General features: G+C 39.6%; 1 protein-coding gene across 6 annotated transcripts in view; it reads right to left on the reverse strand.

The window, feature by feature from the left end:
- MITF (melanocyte inducing transcription factor) overlaps nt 1-18,317 on the reverse strand; it is a 227,160-nt gene that overhangs the window by 143,705 nt on the left and 65,138 nt on the right. Inside the window, exon 1 of one of the 6 annotated variants that reach the window (XM_081246297.1) lies at nt 1-18,317. This exon is cut by the window's left edge and continues 13,418 nt beyond it; it is cut by the window's right edge and continues 9,733 nt beyond it. The exons of the other annotated variants lie outside the window; for them this stretch is intronic. The gene's annotated coding sequence lies outside the window, so the exon portion shown is untranslated. 6 annotated transcript variants of the gene reach the window in all.

The raw sequence follows: 18,317 nt of genomic DNA on the forward strand, positions 1-18,317 counted from the left end.
CACCTTCGACAAGAAAGTACCTCATTGCTATAAGCTTTGAGCTCAAGTTACTGGAAAAATGTAGGGTCGGAAAATATCCTACAACAAATGCTTTAAGAGAAAAAAAAAAAAGTTATGGAAAACCCCATTTAACTTTTTTCCAGAAAAACCCCCACACACAGGAATAGATGCCAAGCACTCATATTGAATGTGTGTGTACATGGCTTATAATTGCACACATATTCTATGTTTACGCTTTTCTCTATTGCACAAGAGTAGGGCTCTTCGGGAAGGAAGGTATCTTGACCTGCTGCTGTCCAAAGGACAGCGTGCTGGGCAGCCCGGCATCGCCGCAGAACCTCTGCAGTGATGGATGACAATGGACTCTGCAAGCCCTGCACATTCCCTCCGTTCCATTCATGGATCCCAACCAAATTAATTTTCTCCTGTGCCAATTCTATCACATCCCCCGGGTTTACCAAGAAGTTTTACCAGGCCATCAGAACCCAAAAGGGAATGAACGTTTTCGTCCTGGCAGAAACTTAAAATAGAGCTTAAAAATAAAACAATGGGAATGAATTTTTAGCTCTGCAAAGCTCTTAGTTTCTAGAAATTTCTTGTACAAGTGAAAAAAAAATCCTACTCTTGCTTTTACTGCTCCATTTAAATGGCAAGTTATGAAGAAACTAATTTAGAAAGTTCAAGCTTTTCATTCCAGATCTGAACTGACATGTATTAAAGTAAACAGTCACGTCAAAGTGTAAGTAGGACCAAGTTTCATGTAGATCCCTGGTAAAGATTCTACCCCAAACAGCACTGCCCAGCAAAAATATAAAGCGAGCCACATACGTAAATTTAAATTTTCTAGTAACCGTATTAAAAAAAAATGAAGCAGGTGAAATCAATTTTACCTTATTTCACCCAGTGTGCCCAAGAGTATTTCAACATTAATCAAAATTAAAAATGATTAATGAGATATTTTACATTATTTGTTTCATACAAAAACTGGTGTGCATTTTATAATTGGAGAACGTCTCAACTTGGACTACTCACACTTCAAGTGTTTAATAGCCACATGTGGCCAGGGCTACCATATTGGACAACACAGCTTAAAGGCTTCTCTTATGCTTCATTAAGTTCACTCTTCCAAACCAGAAAGTTCTAGTTGGAATGACAAAGCTGTCATCAGGAAAAGAAGATATTCTGAGAAGTGTTTCAACTTCTTGGACAACTTCACACTCAGGCCTCACTCTCTGAGACATCCACACTTGGGGCCATCTGTTACAACGGATCAATGCCCACCTGAAAGAAGTTACCAGCTTCTAGAACCAGACATGCAACCGCAGCAAGAAGATTCTCCGAGCTTAAGCAGTTCCAAATGCTGAACTTCTGAACTTCATTTTTCCCAGGTGCTGCATCTGGACATTTAGCAGGGCTTAAATTAGTACCATTTTTGAGATACTGTCTTTGAAAGAGGGAAAAAAACCAAGGCTGAACCTTTTTTTAGGATGGGCCTTTGAGGAAGAAGGTTAAAGGAAACACCAGCCAACACTGGAAGAGACACTGTGCCCTTCATATGCCATTTTTTAAAAAACAAATCGTGACTTTAAAAGTCCCTTCAGTATGAACCTTTTATTCCCAGCATAGCCTCAACTGAACAACTGTAGGTGCTTTTCTTAAAACATTATAATCTTCTGATGTACATATGTATATATCTTTTTCTTCTTGAAGGTGAATCCTACTGAAGTTTTAACCTATTAATCAGACAGGATTAGAAACAGTGTAGTTGACGAATGCTGATTTTCATTTGAAACACTCACTCTTCTTTGATTTTTTTCCAAACTATGTGCTCCTTGTAAGAAAATTTAAAATCAATTTAAAAGAATATTAACCTATTTTAATGCCCACAGACTCTAACATTACTTCTGACTTTAAAATATACCTTTGACTCCAAATGCTCTTAATGTTTTATGAAAATAGTCATAAAATTCCCAAATGTTTTATTAAAATCCAGTAGTTTCCATTAAAAAGCTTAACATCTAGTGAGAATATGAAGGTCAAAAGCTCAAACTGTACTTCATTCACGTATTCATTCAACAAATATTTATTTAGTGCCTACATTATACCAGACACTACACACACACTACAGAGGTGCTGGGGAAAGGAAAAGAAACATGGTCTCTCCTCAGCGGAGCTTAAAATCTAAGCTGGAAGATGAATAAGTAAGTAATAACTCTAAGAATATGAGCATTAATACTGGGGAATTGTAGAAAGCAGACAGATAAGGAGAAAGAGAGAGAGAGAAGGGAAGAGGGAGGGAAGAAATGAGAGAGATAGATGATAGATACATACATACAGACAGACAGATAAATACATACATACACACATACATATATAGGCAGGGCTGTTGAAGCTCAGATTTGATGGATGATAAGAAAGTTAGTCAAAAAAACTGAGGGAAGCAGGGAGGGAGTTATAGATGAAGGGAGAAATCAAGTGGAAACACCTGGAATGAAAACCAGTGAATGAACAGGAAACCTGAGAGGAAACAAAAAAAGAAGAAAAAAGCAAGCAAAGTATGGCTGGATGGCAAAAAGAAAGAGTAGATGATGTTTGGGAGGAACAACAGGGGGGACTTCATACGTCTCCTTAAGTTGTACGGACGACGTCCTAGCAGTGAGAAGCCATCTCGGAGTTTGAAGATTTGAACGGCTCAGAAGAGAGGAAATTAGATGGAGAGCATAGACTGGCCCAGGAGAAAGTACCTGCACTCTGATTCCCAAAATTCAAACTGAGGTAGACCACCCACCAAGTTTTATCCTAATAATAACTGCTGCAAATATATATACAGATGGAGCAGTATTCCTGGTCCCGAAGCATAACTTTATATTCTGCAATTGTCCTGGAGTAAGACAGTAATGAATTTTATAATCACATTCCTGGAAACATCCCCAAAAGTCTTGATATAACATGAACCAAGGCACTGAAGCAAAGAGTTTTACTTCCAACCTGAACACTTGTTATTATATTTGTTTTTAAGATATGTACCAAATATACAAAGAAGAATATAACAAATCCCCATGTAAGCACCATTCAGATCTTAAGACGTTATTCCAAATTTCTAATTCAATTTTTGTCAGAAATAAAATATCAGGGATTCAATTTAAGACTCTGTGTACCCCTGCCTGTTCTCCCTCCCATTCATTTCTCTCCTCACAAAGAAACTGCTTTCCTAGAATTGCTGTTTCTTTCCAAGCCAACTTTTTCATACACACACACACACACACACACACACACACAGAGTCATTATGAGTACATGGCAATGTTCTACACATATTTTAAAACTTAACCTAAGTGACACCTATCCTACCCATCATACTGCAATTTGTATGTTTAATTCAATAGTTTTTTTAAACATGCACATCAGGATTATGTGAAGGGGTAAGACAAGTTTTTAAAATTATGGAACATTTCAGGTATACCAAAAAGAACGAGGACAAATATAATAAACACATCCATCACACAGCCTAAGAAACAAAACATTAAAGATATAATCAGGTTGATTTTCAAAGGCATTTTGCACAGTCTTCAGGAGTTTTGCATCCCTAAAGTCTATATGAGTAGTTTCAGAACAAGCATCAACTCTTGGCTACCATGCCTGGAAGTCATTAGTGAATTTTTCTGTAACTTCTCTGACAGTTCTTCAAGCAGAGGAACGGAAAATGTCTATGTTCTCCTTGATCCTATCACACTTCGGGGACACTTAACTGCCACAAGAAATGTGGTACCTTGACTTTCTAACCTAACAGCACTTTTTTCCCATGTAACATCCTCATTTAATGCCGCAAGTACAGCCAAATACCACCACCACCATCACTATCATTACCGTCATCGTCGTCATCATCATCAACATCATAGATCGAGCCTTAACATGTATCAGGAGCTACACTAAGCATTTTACTTGCACTATAAAAAATAGTGCTCATAAAACCCTATGACTTAGATATTACTATGTCCATTCTGCAGATAAGGCAACTAAGTCAGAGAGACGTTAATAAACTGCCAAAGATCAAAAGATAGTAAATGCTGGACACTAAATTTGAAGTCCACGTGTCTGAATCTCAACCTCTGATCTTAACCATTACATAAAAATTACATTAGAAAAAAATTCCACTTTCAATCATGCAGAGTAACTGGTACCACATTATCTCTCCCACTGTAATTAACTAGAAGATTAGACAAAATATATGAAACAACAGTTTTCACTCATTAAACAACAGGCATTTCAGGACTGTGATCCCTGAAGGAAGAGAAACAAATGAGATGAGCAATATAGCCACCTAAGAGTTCTACCTAGAAGTACTTTCCAGATTGTGAGGCAGAGAGGAGCAACCTAGGCAGTGCAGAGCAATCTCAGTGAGCCGAGAAGAAAAGGTTGAAATGTGGGGAGAATGAGGTAGCTGGGATATGCAAGACAGAGTACAGGAAAGGAAGGAGTTGTGCAAAAAATAGAAACCTGAAATCTTCCTATGGGTCTCCCTGAGCCTTTAGCTCAATAGCAATACACAAGTGCAGAGGGTGAAACTCTGCAAGGCTGGGCAAAGAATAACTACCAGAGAAGAATGACTACCAGGAAAAAAAAAAACCTCTACTGGGAAGCTATAAGCAGAACAGCTTTCAGAGCTCACGGAGCACAGGGAGACAAAGGCCAAACTGCCTGAGACTTCATTAAACACCTGCAGCGTTCAGTGGAGACTCCAGAAAGGCCATACCTACTGTCCAGAAAGGTACGGCCTTTGTGGAGAGAAGGGATAAACCAGGCCTACGATAAGACTACACAAGATCCACTCTCACAAAATATAAAAACAACCTCAACAGAATCAAGCTGATGCCCAAGTAAACTAACTGCCTGCCAGGAGAAAACTCAACCTTTCTTAAAGGAAGGCAACAAAATCCAGAGACGCAACAGCATAATATTCACAATGATTATCCTTTAATAAAATATTACTAGATATGTGGGCAGGAAAGACTTATTAACTCAGCAGGCCTGGGTTGCTCAAACCCTGCACATTCCAAAGGTAGGCCTGTCTTCAGGACTGACCTTCACTGGCTTCTAGGCGATAACCTCGGAGCCCTTGGAATATTCTGCTTGACAGAGTTTTTTTGTATGTCTGAGCTCTTGAGCCACACTGTCTTACGGTGAACATCTCTTTCTGTATGCCTGAGGCCTTGGGCCATGCTGTACCAGTTTACCAGAAAAGTTTACCCTAGAAAAGTTTTCCTAACTTTTGTTACCTATTTAAACTCTTTTCCTCACTTTTGTGATTTAGGGTGAATACCTGTTTTTGCTGGGGGGGGAAAGGGCTGGGGGAGTGGGTGCAGTCAGAGTGGCTAAGGTCAGTCACAGGGGCATGACACGACCTCCAAAAAATTTCCAGAGCAGCAAGGCTCAGGTAGACATCCTTGGTTGGCAACACTTTGCATGTGTTACTACACATTGTTGCTGGAAAATTAAGTGAACCCCAATGTGACTCCACTGGAAAGAGACACCTGAAAGTATTGCACTTGTTTCTGCATGAACCAATAAATTAATAGCTGGCGCGTCTCTGGATATAAAGATACCAAAATTTCAGACTACAGAGAAAAATGGCCATAAAACTGACAAGTTAAAAATACAGAATGGGGAAAAAAGACTTATTGAATGAATCCATGAATCAATATTTAAGTTATACTTTATAAAATGTACCACAAGCCTGGGTCATCAGACACTATGAATGCATCATTTTGGGAAGATGATCAAAAGTCTGTGGAGAACTGATTCTCTGAGAGGGAAATCAAGAAGTTGCCCTTTCACACAACTACCTGATGAATGGTATGTAGCTCTTCTGGTTTCTAGGAGCCAGTCATATACCATTTAACCCACCAATAGAAGGTTAAATGAAACAATACTCAACCGTAATATTGATAAGTATATAATATCTTCCAGGGACACTTAAATTAAATACTTAATAGCCCTCCATTAAGTTTCTGTAGTTAATGTGTCCCTAAAAAAGAATGGATCAGTGACCCTCTTCCAGTGCCCTATTACAGAATTTTATCTGTGATCCTTAAATATTTTCACTTTTTGTTCGTAACACCAACCAACAAAAAACAAAAGCACCCTCTGAAAATTACTGATTTTCCACTGCACTTAACTCTATAAACTTTAATCAACTTATAGTAAGTCTTTTTTAAAAATAATTTTATTTATTTTTGGCTGCGCTGAGTCTTTGTTGCTGCGCGCGGGCTTTCTCTAGTTGCGGTGAGCAGGGGACACTCTTCGTTGCGCTGTGTGGGCTTCTCATTGTGGTGGCTTCTCTTGTTGTGGAGCACGGGCTCTAGGCGCATGGGCTTCAAAAGTTGAGGCACGTGGGCTCAGTAGTTAGAGCACACGGGCCCTAGAGTACACACACTTCAGTAGTTGTGGCGCGCGGGCTCTATGGCATGCAGGCTTCATTAGTTGTGGCGTGTGGGCTCAGTAGTTGTGGCTTGCGGGCTCTAGAGAGCAGTCTCCATAGTTGTGGCACATGGGCTTGGTTGCTCTATGGCATGTGGGATCTTCCTGGATCAGGGATTGAACCCGTGTCCCCTGCATTGGCAGGCGGATTCTTAACCACTGCGCCACCAGGGAAGTCTGGTCAGTAAGTTTTTAAAAAGAACAGTTTTGCATGCTCCATTCATACTTCACTGGACATAATAAACTTCATACCTTTTAAAGAAATCTTAAATATTTGGCTGCTAGATAACTCCATAAAAGCTGCTAATGATTCAAGAAACCCATGGTCCAATGTCAGATCTACGAGCAGCATTTGATAATCTTCCTTTTCCATTAAAGCAATAGAAAACAATTTGGAACACAAGGAAAAATGGCCTAGGTCTTTCCAGCGGTAAAATCTATTTTAAAAATCCTTATGTTTGTGCCTCTGATATAAACTGAATTTGTAAGTGGCTCCAAGAAAGGGAATGATGCCCAAATACATTAGGAAACATAAGAGCACTTCCAGGAGGGAAAAATTATTCCACTCAGTGTAAATAAATGCACAAATGATAGAAAAGACTGTGTACACATTCTACCTACTGACCAATCAAATTTTCCTTTTATCTTACTTTATCTTTCTTAATTACCCAACTGTGTCCATGAAAAGTTACCTTGTAGAGTAACGCAGAAGGATGAGAAAATCCTGTCTGAGCCAGGCTTCCAAATGCTAAGCGTGTTCACTGCTGGGCCAATTTCCCTCAGTCCTGAACTCTGGACACCCCTATGATTCCAATCATAAACGTTTCCCATTGTCTGCCCAGCCCACTGAGTGGGAGACCACAAAATGATTTTAGGATGTGCCAACTGAGGACAAGAAGGAAACCAACGAGCTAAATCGCTTGCACTCATGACCCAATCCTTACTCTTCACTGAAGCCAAAGAAAAACAGTAACTTTATCATTAACTCATAACACACAGAATTCTGTTGATATTACCCATATTTGCAGCAGAACTTCATGAAAAAAACTGAACTGCATCTAAAACTATATATCAGAAAAACCCTATAAAACAATTTAGGCAACAAATAACTAGAAGTTCTAAGAATGAAATAATAACCAGTGAAAGAAAAATCAAGCTGTGAAAATTAAAAATTGACAGAAGGAAAGAAATAGTCTACTTAGAGTTAAATCAATACTTAAAAACTTGGTCCTTCAGGCATATTTTATAACTCTGCTTCTCTTCTCTACTATCTCTGTCTCTCAGAGCAAACATCTCAAAACTTGCCTTCTCCAAATACGTTACCAAGGTGAGCCCCTCCCTGACATACCCTTTTACCTTTTCAAAGCATTTCTACAACTGTTATCTAATTTTTCATTACACCATCCCTATGAGATTGCACCATTCCCATTTTAGACCAGCCTGCTAGTGTCAAGCACCTTGGATAAGGTCACTGAGCTATTTTGGGACAGAGTTAAGACTCTAACTCACTATCCTCATTCTTTCCACAATATCGCACTATTTTGCGTATTCTCCTTACCCCATTTCTATTTTTATCATTGCCCCATTTGTTTCTCCAAAGTTTCTACTAACCTAATGTTCTACTCAAAGCATATGGGGTTGCAAAGGACAGAAACCCACTGAGGGGAGTACAAGGAAGGAGAAATGATAAGGACACAGCAGGCCACCTCACAGTTGCCTGAGGACAGGAATGATACAGCGGGGACCCTGGGGACTGGAACTGGGATGAGGTCAAAGACAAAGCTCTCCTTGCCGTCTCTCTCATGGGTCATCTTGCTGCATTCTCATGACATCTGTGCTTCGCCTCACACACCTACCCTAGTTAGGCTCTCTTTACACAGTCGGCCTCAGTCCAGACGTGGCCCAAGGTTATCATCAAACTCCCCTACCCCTTCCTCATTCTTCCATGCTTCACAGACTGTAATAAAGTTTCTATCTTTACTCCAACTCTCTCAAGAGTGAGTTAGCTGTCTTTTGGCCAGATGATGGTCTGACAGACTTTGGTTGGATGTCCACCACGGGTTTGATTAGCTATGGGAAAGGGAGAGGACAATACAGCAGGCTGGGAAATCATCCTGGTAACAGGGTAATTCATAGACTGGGGCATTAAAATAATACATTATAACAGAGAAAAATGCTAGTATTGCCATTAACCAAATCTCTCATTTTAAAGATGAGAATTCTGAGGTCTGCATGGTAAAGTGACTTACCTAAGGTGACAGAGATGCACCATGGCAGTCATACCTACAGTCCACATATCCGATTCTTTGAAGCCACATATTTTATTCTGAAACCTATCATTGAAACTGGTCAATCCACAGTTAATGATAGAGTTCCTCTTCTCACATCAGGCTAAACATCCTGGTATGTCACTAGCAAATCTACCATTAACCACAATGTGTAAATACTCATGAAATATTACTACCTGTAAAGCAGTACACCTCAACCATAGATGCCCATTAAAATCACCTGAGGAGCTTCTTAAAGCTCCTCAATGGCCAGTACCCATGTCCCGCCCTAAACCAATTATACTGGAATCCCTGAGGGCAGCCTCCTGACACTGGTACTGTGGTTTCTTAAAAGCTCCCCAGGTCATTCTAATGTGCAGTCAGAGTTCAGAATCACTGCTTTAGAATCTTAAAATTTATGTGCAAATATATCTGTAGGAATTCTTTAACACCTCTAATTCAAATTCAAAATCAGGGAAATTCTCAAATAATTTAACATCTTTTAGATCACAAGTTTTAGACAAATTTTGGACAGCAACAATTAGAGCTACCATTTACTGCTCATCTATGTGCTTTACAACTATGAAGTAGATCATAAGCTCCATGAAGGTAAGGACCTCATGCTGTTCTCTGTCATATCCCAATGTCTAGTACAGTGCTTTGTACATTGTAGATGCTTAACAAATGTTTGTTACTCAAACAAATGAATGAATATTCTTATTTATCTCTCATAATGGCTCTTGAAGGTAGGCATTATTATTTCCTTGTCATGAATGAGGATTTTTAAGCTAAGAAAAACTCTAATAAACTTAGAGTAATGCATGTGCTCCACTTATCATACAGAGAATGTTGAAATTACATGTCTTTTCAGAGAATTAATCAAAACTGATCTTTTGATCAAAGATCAAAACTGGTATTTTATACAGATGGCCAATAGGCACATGAAAAGATGCTCAACATCACTAATTATTAGATAAATGCAAATCAAAACTACAATGAGGTATCACCTCACAATGGTCAGAATGGCCATTATTAAAAACCTACGAATTATAAATGCTGGAGAGGCTACAGAGAAAAGGGGACCCTCCTACACTGTTCGTGGGGATGTAAATTGGTGCAGTCACTATGGAATACAATATGGAGGTTCCTTAAAAAAACCAGAGTTGCCATATGATCCAGTAATCCCACTCCTCAGCATATACCTGGACAAAACTATAATTCAAAAAGATACATGCACCCCAATGTTCATAGTAGCATTACCCACAATAGCCAAGACATGGAAGCAACCTAAATGTCCACCAAAAGAAGAATGGATAAAGAAGATGTGGTATATATATGCAATGGAATATTACCCAGCCATAAAAAAGAATGAAACAATGCGTGGATGGACCTAGAGATGATCATACTAAGTGAAGTAAGTCAGACAGAGAAAGACAAATATCACATGATATCACTTATATGTGGAATCTAAAATATGATACAAATGAACTTATTTATAAAGCAGAAACAGACTCACAGATATAGAAACCAAATTTATGGTTACCAAGGGGAAAGGGGGTGGGGGGGGATAAATCAGGAGTTTGGGATTAGCAGATACAAACTACTACATATAAAATAAACAACAGGGACTCCTCTGGTGGCACAGTGGTTAAGAATTCGCCTGCCAATGCAGGGGACACGGGTTCTGGCCCTGGTCCAGGAAGATTCCACATGCCGTGGAGCAACTAAGCCCGGGCGCCACAACTACTGAGCCTGCGCTCTAGAGCCTGTGAGCCACAACTACTGAAGCCTGTGCGCCTAGAGCCCGTGCTCTGCAACAAGAGAAGCCACCACAATGAGAAGCCTGTGCAGCAATGAAGACCCAACGCAGCCAAAAATAAATAAATAAATAAATTTATAAAAAATAAACAACAAGGTTCTACCGTATAGTACAGGGAACTATATTCAATATCCTGTAATACCATAATGGAAAAGAAGATGAAAAAGAATCACTTTGCTAAACACCAGAAACTAACACAACATTGTAAATCAATTATACTTCAGTAAAGATTTTTTAAAAAAACTGATGCGTTAAAAAAAAGTTATTTTGAATAATAGCTCTATTATTTAATTCCAAAATCTGGGCATATTGCCACCAAATAAATCTTTGGACTGTTCAAATTCACACTGGACAGTAATCTAGGAACCCCACTTATGGCAAACACACTTTAAACTTAAGCCACATATCTAACTCAGTGTGTAGAGTTTTAAGAATTGAACGGAAAAAGTTAACCACATTTAATCTAAAATATGACTCAAAGCTTAGTAAAGCAATGAGTTGGCAAGCAATAGTCAAAGCCACCTAAATTATTTCTGAACACTGGCCTTGGTCAGTCTCAGTATCAAATCCTTCAAGAAGCTATCAAAATCTGTACTAAGCTTTTGAAAAACAACATCCAATTCTCCTAACTAGCCAATGCCAGGCTCAGGATGGAGGACCAAAGGCAGATGAGCCTGCTCAAAATACTAAGCTTTACAAATAAAAGAAAAACAAAAAGGAGGAGACAGTAGAAGAAAATGAAAATTCCTAACAACATCTTTCCTCACCTCCAGTCAAGCCAAAGGGGAAAAAAAAAAAAAAAGACTGCTAATGCAAACTGGATCTCTATGTATAAACTGGGTTAGAATTTCATAATTCACCGAGATTAAAGAGGTAAAAGCAAAAGTGAAGAGAAACCCATGGAAGAACCTGTGCTGCTTCTTATCTAAATGAAACAGTATTTTTGGAAGAACACTTAAGATACACTTAAGAATTTCAGAATGCCATAAAATTGGTATTTAATATCTAAGGAGTAAACAGAATGTCTCTTATGTTAATATAAATGTTGGTGTTCTTAGTACAGTATCTGAGCTAAGATTGCAAGACAGCCCCAGAAACAGGCCTGGTTCAACTGGTGCTAAAAAGTATCCCCACATGTCAGCAAGAAGGCAGAATGAATGAGATATAATCCAGACTATAGGGAAAAAGCAAACTGCTACTAACAACTACTATTTCATCATCAGGCAAATACATAAATACTAATGTCAGCCTGATGCTATGGCACGTGCAAAAGCAAAAGTCTTCTACCCACAACACTATGTTCTACAAAGAAAGATATACTTAGTTCCCTAGTGTTTATCCACACTCACGTGACCCTGTGGGTTTTTATTTTTAATTCAAAAGTTCTATTACATCACACTTCAATATGAGCAACAGCCTTGTGAAAGAACCATGTGATAAACTAGTTGGGTCCAATGTCTAAGGTGCACCCTGATCACAGATGAAGCGTCTGAGCATCCTTACCTTAACCCCTTCAATGCACCAGGGTATTATTTACAAAATTATTGTTTTAGCACCCTAAATGAGACCTTAGTCATGCTGCCCTACAGGTTACTTGAGTAGAGATCAGGGTAAGAAATCAATCACACAGCAATACTGGTTCGGATCATACTATATAGTTCAACTCTTGCATAAGAATGTAAGGAGCTGTACTCTCCCCCCGACACAGCTCATTCTTTGTGCTATATTTCCACCACACACTACAGGGTATGCTGACGATGCCAAATAGTTAAGATATTTTCTGAGTCTCTGACTTCTCAGGAACCATCTCCAGTCACTTCTCAGAAGTCAGTGAACCTAGTTCTATCTGTTCTGTGGTTTCTGCTCAGTGTTGCCATTTTTAATTTATGACACAGGCTGAGTGGATACAAGAGAACTGTATATCATCACAGGTGGGCACAAAAGAATTCCGAACACCCTTCATTCCCCATAAGACCCTCTTTCCAAGTCCTTTTGAGTTTTGCTCTTAAATACCTCTCAGATCCAGTCATTTGCTCTAACTCCACCATAAGTTACCATCCTAGTTAAAGTCACCGTTGTCTCTTGGTTGGACTAACACAAAAACTATCTCACCACTCTCCCCGGATTTCCTCTTGCCCCCAGTCCTGTCTTACCCCACCCACCCCTGCTCAATCTCTTCTTCACACTGCAGCCCAAACGATCTTTCAAAAACCAAGCCTGCTCATGTGACCTTTCCACCTACCTGACCGCCCCCCCTTTAAATTCTATAATACCTTGCCATTTCGGTTGGGGTAAAGATCTAAATCCTTCCAGGGCAGTCAAGGCTCTGTGTGGTGTGGCTTCCTAGCCTCATCCCGCACATGCTCTACACTGAGGTCTATGCTTGTGTCACTCCCGTCTTACTGTTCCTGGAACACATCATACTCCCTTCCCACCCTAAAGCTTTTTGCACATGCTTTTTCCTTCCGAAATATTCTACCAGAACTCAGCATAAAATTTACTTCCTTGGGAAGGCCTTCCTTAACCCCATGGCCAGGTCAAATTCCCTTATTATATGGCCTTTTATAATTTTTTAACACCTATTAATTGGTATTTATTATTTTTATTTTATTTTATTTTTTTTTCAGTACAGGGGCCTCTCACTGTTGTGGCCTCTCCCGTTGCGGAGCACAGGCTCCGGACGCACAGGCTCAGCGGCCATGGCTCACGGGCCTAGCCGCTGCTCCACGGCATGTGGGATCTTCCCAGACCAGGGCACGAACCCATGTCCCCTGCATCGGCAGGCAGACTCTCAACCACCGCGCCACCAGGGAAGCCCTATCTGACTATTTTTTATATATTTATTTATTTGTTTGTTTGTTTATGTTTGACTGTGTTGGGTCTTCATTGCTGCACGCGGGCTTTCTCTAGTTGCGGCGAGCGGGGGCTACTCTTTGTTGCGGTACACGGGCTTCTCATTGCGGTGGCTTCTCTTGTTGCAGAGCATGGGCTCTAGGCGCGAGGGCTTCAGTAGTTGTGGCACATGGGCTCAGTAGTTGTGGCTCGTAGGTTCTAGAGCATAGGATCCATAGTTGTGGCGCACGGGCTTATTTGCTCCACAGCATGTGGGATCTTCCCAGACCAGGGCTCGAACCCGTGTCCCCTACATTGGCAGGTAGATTCTTAACCACTGCACCACCAGGGAAGTCTGATTATCTGATTATTGGATTAACTTCCATCTCCTCCATTGACTACAAGCTCCATGAGGACAGAGACCCTGCCTGTGTGAACTAAAGTGACCCACTAGTCCCAGTTTTCGTGGAATAATCCCAGTTTACACTTGTTATCATAGAATAATTACTAAGCATACCACCTTTGCCTTCCAAAAGATACCCAGTTAGACTAAAACCTATATGGTTCTCCTGGTTTTGATTCATCATTGAATCCTGGTAACTACTGCTAGAGCAGCTATATAAAGCAATCAATAAATACTGACTGAAATATTGACGAGTATAAAATCTAATATAATCTAATATAATAAAAAAATCTAATATAATAAAAAATCTAATATAATCTATATATTCATATAAAGAAAAAAAAAGATCTACCAAGTAGCTTTCCAACATACCAAACTGCTAAACAGGGAGAACCATCAAATATATAGCCAAGTCTTAATAGTCTTTGGCACTGAGAATAACTTTGCTTAGTTACTAAATACACACTACTTTAGATCAACTCTAGAGAAGCACCATTGTGTCCATATTATTCCAAAATGGGTCACTGGAAGATCAACTGCTTTGATAAGGTCAGTACCTCAAAGGCTGTATAAAGAACACTTTGACCCAAATAAAGGTATCGAAGTGGTTTATCCACCACAGAGGTGCAGCAAAAAATGTTCTGCCTTAATTATTGCACTTAGTAAACGAAGGTGTTGCCTGTATATATGTCATTGTAGGAAATCAAGACTCATCACATTCAACCATAGGTGAGGAACAAATTAAATTACATTTCCATTTATTAATTGGCTTTAATCAATACAAAAGGTTTTTGTAGGGACTTCCCTGGTGGCGCAGTGGTTAAGAATCCGCCTGCCAATGCAGGGGACACGGGTTCGATCCCTGGTCCAGGAAGATCCCACAGGCCATGGAGCAATTAAGCCGGTGTGCCACAACTACTGAGCCTGCGCTCTAGAGCCCACGAGCCACAACTACTGAAGTCTGCGCGCCTAGAGCCCGTGCTCTGCAACAAGAGAAGCCACCACAATGAGAAGCCCGCACACCGCAACCAAGAGTAGCCCCCGCTCACCGCAGCTACAGAAAGCCCACGTGCAGCAACGAAGACGCAGCCAAAAATCAATTAATAAAAACCACCAGTTATAAAAAATATATATATGGCATTTGTTGCATAACTGCCTTTCACAAGGTAAATGTAAAATTGAGCACAGTTCATGTATCTGCTTTGGGCACTAGCCAACATTTTATCATTAAATCCATCAAAGCAGTAATAGTTTAGGTGAACTATCTCCTAACTATAGCTCTGAATTCCCCATTAATCAGACAGAAAGAAGTAAGAAATCCACTGACTGCCAAAGGCCATAAAATAACATCCAAGCATTCCTCAGGTCTGAGGTGTGCTAGGTCATCCCTAATATAGCTCCAGAAAGCTACAGCGGCACACAGGAATTTTAAATAAAAGAGAAATCAGGCAATAAGACCACCAACCAACACGCTGGGGGAAATCATATAAAGTAAAGAGAGAATCTGGCCCAGCTAGAAATACTTTCCTGGAGAGCTTCCCCAAGAAAAGGCAGGCCACTTCAACTGTTTTCCTTTATGATGAAAATTCTGAACAATTTAGGCATCCAAGATAAGAATCTTCAACAGAGAACTAGACAGGGATGAATGTGTAAAAACCTCTTCAAAAGGAAGCAGTGCATCAGAATTTCCTTGCATTACTCATTTTACTGGCTTGTATTTTTTCCTGTCTTAATTACACATGGAACCAATCTAACAATAACTGCGGTTTTAATTACAAGTCCATAGGCTCACAGAGTTTTAAGTATAAAAGTTCCATCTTTAAACTCTCAGAGATTTGTTCTTTTTTTTTTAACATCTTTATTGGAGTATAATTGCTTTACAATGGTCTGTTAGTTTCTGCTTTATAACAAAGTAAATCATCTATACATATACATATATTCCCATATCTCCCTCTTGCCTCTCCCACCCTCCCTATCCCACCCCTCTAGGTGGTCACAAAGCACCGAGCTGATCATGCTGTGCTATGCAGCTTCTTCCCACTAGCTAGCTATTTTATTTGGTAGTGTATATATGTCCATGCAACTCTCTCACTTCGTCCCAGCTTACCCTTCCCCCTGCCTGTGTCCTCAAATCCATTCTCTATGTCTGCATCTTTATTCCTGTCCTGCCCCTAGGTTCTTCAGAACTTTTTTTTTTTTTTAGATTCCATATACATGTGTTAGCATACGGTATTTGTTTTTCTCTTTCTGACTTACTTCACCCTGTATGACAGCCTCTAGGTCCATCCACCTCACTACAAATAACTCAATTTCGTTTCTTTTTATGGCTGAGTAATATTCCATTGTATATATTGCCACATCTTCTTTATCCATTCATCTGTCGATGGACACTTAGGTTGCTTCCATGTCCTGGCTATTGTAAATAGAGCTGCAGTGAACATTTTGGTACATGACTTTTTTTGAATTATGGTTTTCTCAGGGTATATGCCCAGTAGTGGGATTCAGAGATTTGTTCTTTATACAAAGCTTCAGAGAGAACAGCCTGAGTTCTTAGCATATGGGTTCAAGGGTCTACCTATAAAGGTCCATAAATTTTATTGTTACATGCATAAATTTTAAATGAGCTAAATATATTTTTCCAGAAAAGAATCCTTAGCTTCAAATTATAAATTGGCTCTTGACCCTCAATGTTAAGAACATTTTATTATGAAATGAATTCCTCATTTCTAAAAACCTCATTTCTAAAAATACAATAGTAAAATCCCTCAGTTTAAAAAATAAATAAGTTTATTACTTCAAACAGATACCCTGAACCCGAAATTTGCTTTTGCAAGGTAGTTTTTCACATAACTAGTTCACATTAAATGGACTAAATTATAATAACTCTATATCCATTCTTCTAAAAATGCATTTATTCATTCACCAACTACTTAAGTGTCTATTACATATCATGAATGTTTTCAGTATTGAGGTATAGTGAACAAAATGAACATTCTTCTTGCCCTTATAGCATGTATTGTCTAGTGGAAAAGATGACAATAAACAAGCAAATAAGCAAATGATGAAAATACGTGCTCATGGATGTCCTTAATCACTATGACAGAAACCAACAGGTAGCTGTGATTTAGTATAACATCAGGTAGTCAGGGAAGGCCTCACTCTTTTTCCCTCCACCCCAGAAAAAGAGAACAAATCTTTAAATAATCAGAGCTAGTGGAGACTGTAGAGAGCTTCTTGTTTTTAGCTGAAGTGCCTTTAAAGTACCAAGTTATCTTCAAAATTTTAGGTAAAATAGTGAATATTTGTTAAAATATTACTTTAAAATTCTAGTTTCTATCTAACAAGAACAAAATATCTCAAATCAGGAGAAAATGGAGAGGACGTTAAGAAACATGTGGCAATAGAGGAATTATTTTTCTGATTTGAACTGGTTAGCTAAGACGGCAAAAGGAAATTATCAGGTGAGAAAAAGGCACAAGACACAATTATGTCATTTTACAGACTCAGTTTCTTGTTAGCTTAAATACAACAAGCGTGAAAGTCAGAGAGTGATTCCTGTAACATCTGTCTCTATAAGACATCCAGAAATTGGCAAGCTTTATTTAAAAACTAGATTTAGAATCACGAGCAGTACACGTGTACTACAGCTGTAAGACCTCCACATATACCCCACTGTGGCTTCACTCTTCTAATGAGTAGAACAAAATTGTTTCACAGCTTTTCAACTTCAAGGGACAAGATTTGCATGGTGAAGTCCTAGGACTACATCCTGCTGGGCTTACCACAAGACAGCCAACACCCGTGGTTCTCCTTGGACTCAGAACTCCCTCCCTCAGGATGGTCTCTGCCCCTCAGGGCCCCTCTGAGAGCCTTCAGAGGCTCTAGAAAAGCAGAAGAAAATGAATTCGCGAGGAAACACATTAGTGCCAAATGAAAAATCTTGCCCTCATATATGCTGCAAACACAAACCACATTTTGAAATTGTCAACTCTTTCTTTTCTTTTATTTATTTATTTATTTTTGGCTGCGTTGGGTCTTCGTTGCTGTGCGCGGGCTTTCTCTGCTTGCAGTGAGTGGGAGCTTCTCACTGCAGTGGCTTCTCTTGCTGCGGAGCACGGGCTCTAGGCATGCAGGCTTCAGTAGTTGTGGCTCGTGGGCTCTAGAGCGCAGGCTCAGTAGTTGTGGCTCACGGGCTTAGGTGCTCCGCAGCATGTGGGATCTTCCCGGACCAGGGCTTGAACCTGTGTCCCCTGCATTGGCAGGTGGATTCTTAACCACTGCGCCACCAGGGAAGCCCTGAAACTATCAACTCTTAAGTGCGCTTGTGTATGTAAACTTTCCAAAATTTCAGTTAAAAAATAAACACAAAAATATCAAGTGCTAATGTGTATTTTTTAAAGAGATTTAAACATAAAAAACTTTTCCAATGTTGGACATGGAAGAATCATAGAGAAAAAATGTAAGTGGTAAACAATGGGGAAAGGGTTGAGGGGAGCCAGAATAAAAAGGGGGGCCTCAACC

The sequence above is a fragment of the Mesoplodon bidens genome (genome assembly GCF_964165515.1).
Source record: "Mesoplodon bidens genome assembly, chromosome: 10".
NCBI classification, from domain to species: Eukaryota; Metazoa; Chordata; class Mammalia; order Artiodactyla; family Ziphiidae; genus Mesoplodon; species Mesoplodon bidens.